The 4863-nt window shown below is 35.8% G+C and overlaps 2 long non-coding RNA genes across 2 annotated transcripts; one reads left to right on the top strand and one right to left on the bottom strand.

Moving 5' to 3' along the window:
- Positions 1-1291: 1291 nt before the first annotated feature.
- LOC117133678 lies at positions 1292-1663 on the bottom strand. Its single transcript, XR_004457617.1, has 2 exons — positions 1597-1663; positions 1292-1522 (listed from the first exon to the last, which is right to left on the bottom strand). It is a non-coding gene; the product is annotated as an uncharacterized LOC117133678 (long non-coding RNA).
- A 554-nt stretch (positions 1664-2217) lies between these two features.
- Positions 2218-2760, top strand: LOC117133778. Its single transcript, XR_004457791.1, has 4 exons — positions 2218-2309; positions 2399-2523; positions 2595-2669; positions 2721-2760. It is a non-coding gene; the product is annotated as an uncharacterized LOC117133778 (long non-coding RNA).
- Positions 2761-4863: the final 2103 nt, after the last annotated feature.

Raw genomic sequence — 4863 nt, 5'->3', positions numbered from 1 at the left:
CTGGAAAACAATTACTTCGACTGTTCATGCGGATCGTGACCTACTACAAGGTGGTAACCCTCTAAAGTTGTGGAACCATGTGTGGGAGGCATTTGGCTGAGGGTAACTAAGAACCATTTAAGTGGGTCATTGTCTCCCTTTTGGAGATCAATTCACCAGTTTTTAATATTTTCCTGCTACGATGAGTTTAGACTCCAACCTTCTCTTTTATGTTTTCAAATAATAAAAATAAAAAACCAAAAAAGAGGCAATTTAAATTGCCCAAAACATGATAACATGAAATCTATAATTATTCCTGCTTAAAACATATTATGCAATTTTTTTAAAAAAACGCGATGCGATTATCCTAGTGCAACAATATAATTGAGGTTACGTCATCCCACACAAATATCTAATGTCAGGTTTAAACCTATATTTATAAGATATTTAAACCCACAACCATACCTTAAAAGCGTTGACCATATGACTCAAATTCTCTGGAATGATAAAAACAGAACATTTTACATTATTTGAAAATGATAATTGGAATTTGAAAGGAATACATAACATAGCTTCTACGTATTATCACCCAAAACCAAAAAAAAAACATCAGCACAAACTAGCTACCATGCAATTGCAGAACACCTAGGTACAGAGCTCTGAAAACAGACTTAATCAATCGATCATATAATTCTCCATGGACAGAGTTAATATTCCTCCACTTAACTGTTTTTCTGCCATACTAATGTCATTATATGTCGTTAACTATAAAACCGTTATCAATGATTCGAGTCCGAATACGTTAAGGCCAAAAATAAAACACTTAAATGTTCACCATAAAAAAAAATCAAAGCTATCTATAACTGCCCTAGAAAACAAAAAGCCAAATGAAAATAAATACTACCATAGGAGCAGACCGTCGAGTTACAAGCTACGTACATACAAGTGTCTCTCTGATATATTTGACTTTCACAAGCTCCAAATATACCAAAACACTTAAATGGGGAAGAAGAAATCTTAGATAACTATGTAAGCACCAATTAAGCTCCAAAAAAAATCTTTTTAAACAGGAAAGTCATTAAATCCACGCTCTCATGCAAGCAAAGAATGGAAAATATATATACTTTAGATATATAAAGGAGAACTTCCCTTCACTGGCCTGCCACGTCATCACCGCAGGGGAAGGAGAATCTCCACGTCAGCACCGTCTCATACGTTTGATTATTTACGGAAGGCGTTTATCTTTTGGGTTTTGTGTTTATTGTTTGTTGGTTTGGGTTGGCTTTCTCTGATTTTGATGTTTATGCTGGGCTTTTTTTTTAATTTTGGGCCCAACAACCACTCCTCTTTTTCCACGCCGTCTACTGACACGAAACTAAATCCTAATATCATCATCTTCATCGTCGTAGAACAGAGATCAAGTAACGGATCGCGATTTATGTTCAATCCATAAACACAACATTTAATCTCAGTAAATTCTCTCCCCACTACTCCTCAATTCACCAGAACCTTCGATCTCTTCGGATTCTTCAGGATTTGTATCCTATAAATAGGTATTCAAGGCTTCATGGTTATCACAGAAGGTTTTTTTTTCCTACTCATAACTCAAACACATACCGGCGTGAACTATGGCTGCTCCCCAGATCTCCCTTTCCGAGTTGAGGCGAGGACGTTGTGCTCGGATCGTTGTGACACGCCTGCTCCGATTTTGGGAAGCTAGGAATGCTAAGAAGGGCGGTGAACTAATGGGTCTCGATATGCTTCTGTTGGATGATCAGGTGAGATTTTTTTGTTTAAACCTCTTATCTGTTTTAAACTTGGATTACAGCTTCTGATTACATCCTTATCTTCTGCAGTCTTCTCTTATCCAAAGCATCTGTTTCTGTCCATCGGCTTAACTTAACATTCCGAGAACTTCTACGTGAAGGAGCTATGTATGAGCTTAGTGGATTTGATGTGACTAGAAGCAGCAATCAGCTCAATCATTTCAAGCTTTGTGATTTTGTTGTGTCTATGTCTATCCGGCTGAACGAGTTTACAAAGATGGTTGAAGTGGCCGCAGTTGATAATCCGATCCCTACTGAGCTGTTTCAGGTTCCGAACTCTTGAGGAACTCATGGCGTTAGCTAACACTAACGTTCATCTTCCAGGTGTGTCTCTCATCTCTTCTTCGTTCGTTAGAAGTTTATCTATGTATTCATACATCTTATCTTATACGGTATTATTATCTTTGTTACAGACATCATTGGTGAGGTTTCTGATATCAGGACAACGTACAATGATCACGCTCAGACAACTCAGCGAGTGATGGTTACTATCAAAGTATATAAGTAATTTTCTGCCCATAATTGATTATTTATTTAGGAGATAATATACAATTGTAAGAGGAGATGATGTGAACAATTTTTATCCTTGGCAGCGATGCAACTGTGTGCGTCAGTGTTTTCGACAGTGTAGCTGAGCTACTCCACAAGAGGCTGGAGGCTGGTGTTGTCCAACCTAGAGTGATGGTGGCTACGAACATCAATCCTAAGTTTGTAGGAGGTGAATAGCTTCGTATTATATTTAGGAGATTTCATATTTCCATGTGTTAATTTGTGTTAATCTATATGCAGGTCGACTTTATCTCAATGCTATCTCTGGGACTCATTTTTATTTTGACGTGACGGCAAGCCGGACTCTATTTTGACGTGACGGCAATACATGAGTTTATCCATTATCTGATAATATACTACTTATAGGTTGTCTTCCAAACCCGACAATGACTCCACAAGTGGGAAGTCTGCCTGTAGACTGTATGAGAAATCAGCCAATTTACAGCATGAGACTGTAAGAAGACCAGATATAGATAGGACTATGTTTCACAGCATGGATGGTCGCAAATGAGACTTATGAAGAGGCCCGAGAGCTAACCTTTGTTGAATTTCAGAGTAGGTTTACATACCACAGTGATGAAATAATCTGGACACCAAGACAAAAGGTCACTGCTATAGGAAGGATAACTTACATCCACCCATCTGCTGGTGATCTCTATTACTTGAGGATTTTGGTTAATGTTATACGAGGTCCATCAAGTTTTGATGCCCTCCATACTGTTGGTGATGTGATGTTCGAAGAGTTTCGGAATGTATGTTATGCTAGAGGGTTACTAGACGATGATAAAGAGTGGCATGAAGCTGTAGATGAGGCATCATATTGGGCAACTGGAAAACAATTACTTCGACTGTTCATGCGGATCTTGACCTACTACAAGGTTGGTAACCCTCTAAAGTTGTGGAACCATGTGTGGAGGCATTTGGCTGAGGGTAACTAAGAACCATTTAAGTGGGTCATTGTCTCCCTTTTGGAGATCAATTCACCAGTTTTTAATATTTTCCTGCTACGATGAGTTTAGACTCAAACCTTTCTCTTTTATGTTTTCAAATAATAAAATAAAAAACCAAAAAAGAGGCAATTTAAATTGCCCAAAACATGATAACATGAAATCTATAATTATTCCTGCTTAAAACATATTATGCAATTTTTTTAAAAAAACTCGATGCGATTATCCTAAGTGCAACAATATAATTGAGGTTACGTCATCCCACACAAATATCTAATGTCAGGTTTAACCTATATTTATAAGATATTTAAACCCACAACCATACCTTAAAAGCGTTGACCATATGACTCAAATTCTCTGGATGATAAAAACAGAACATTTTACATTATTTGAAAATGATAATTGGAATTTGAAAGGAATACATAACATAGCTTCTACGTATTATCAACCAAAACCAAAAAAAAAAACATCAGCACAAACTAGCTACCATGCAATTGCAGAACACCTAGGTACAGAGCTCTGAAAACAGACTTAATCAATCGATCATATAATTCTCCATGGACAGAGTTAATATTCCTCCACTTAACTGTTTTTCTGCCATACTAATGTCATTATATGTCGTTAACTATAAAACCGTTATCAATGATTCGAGTCCGAATACGTTAAGGCCAAAAATAAAACACTTAAATGTTCACCATAAAAAAAAATCAAAGCTATCTATAACTGCCCTAGAAAACAAAAAGCCAAATGAAAATAAATACTACCATAGGAGCAGACCGTCGAGTTACAAGCTACGTACATACAAGTGTCTCTCTGATATATTTGACTTTCACAAGCTCCAAATATACCAAAACACTTAAATGGGGAAGAAGAAATCTTAGATAACTATGTAAGCACCAATTAAGCTCCAAAAAAATCTTTTATAAACAGGAAAGTCATTAAATCCACGCTCTCATGCAAGCAAAGAATGGAAAATATATATACTTTAGATATCGTCACATGAGCCCAATATTTTTAAACATCGACAACTTCAAAGAAAAGACCCTCCTTGATAATAAAACTTTCTTTGACATACATAAATTTTAATAAAGACAAGAAAAAAATTAAACGTTTGCATAACATAAAATTAGTTCCAAAATGTAAAAACACAAATACTCAACTAACCCTTATTCTAAACATGGACCTCCATCATCTTCATCCAAATACATTGTGTTTATGTATTTAATTACTATTTAACCACCACCTATACATATAAAAACATATATATATATAAGTAAAATAAAACACTAGCATGAAACAAAAAATATAACATATACGGAATAAAACAAATTCACGACCTTCCGCGTGTAGCGCGGACACACCCCTAGTATTTAATATTTCTCAATGAAAAAAAGAGTTGGGCTCTTCCTGAGCTGTTCACCTCATCATTTGCATATAGCTAACTAATGCCACTTTATCAAATAATATTTGCCAACCTATTTTGAATCTCCATTAGCATTTCTCCAGTTGTAGATAAACTATAATGTGTGTTACAAAAAAAAAAAAAAAAGAAGAAGAAGATA

This window comes from Brassica rapa, chromosome A04 (assembly GCF_000309985.2).
Source record: "Brassica rapa cultivar Chiifu-401-42 chromosome A04, CAAS_Brap_v3.01, whole genome shotgun sequence".
NCBI lineage: Eukaryota > Viridiplantae > Streptophyta > Magnoliopsida > Brassicales > Brassicaceae > Brassica > Brassica rapa.
The sequence above is the reverse complement of the archived record's forward strand: the minus strand, read 5'-3'. Positions and strand labels throughout refer to the sequence as shown.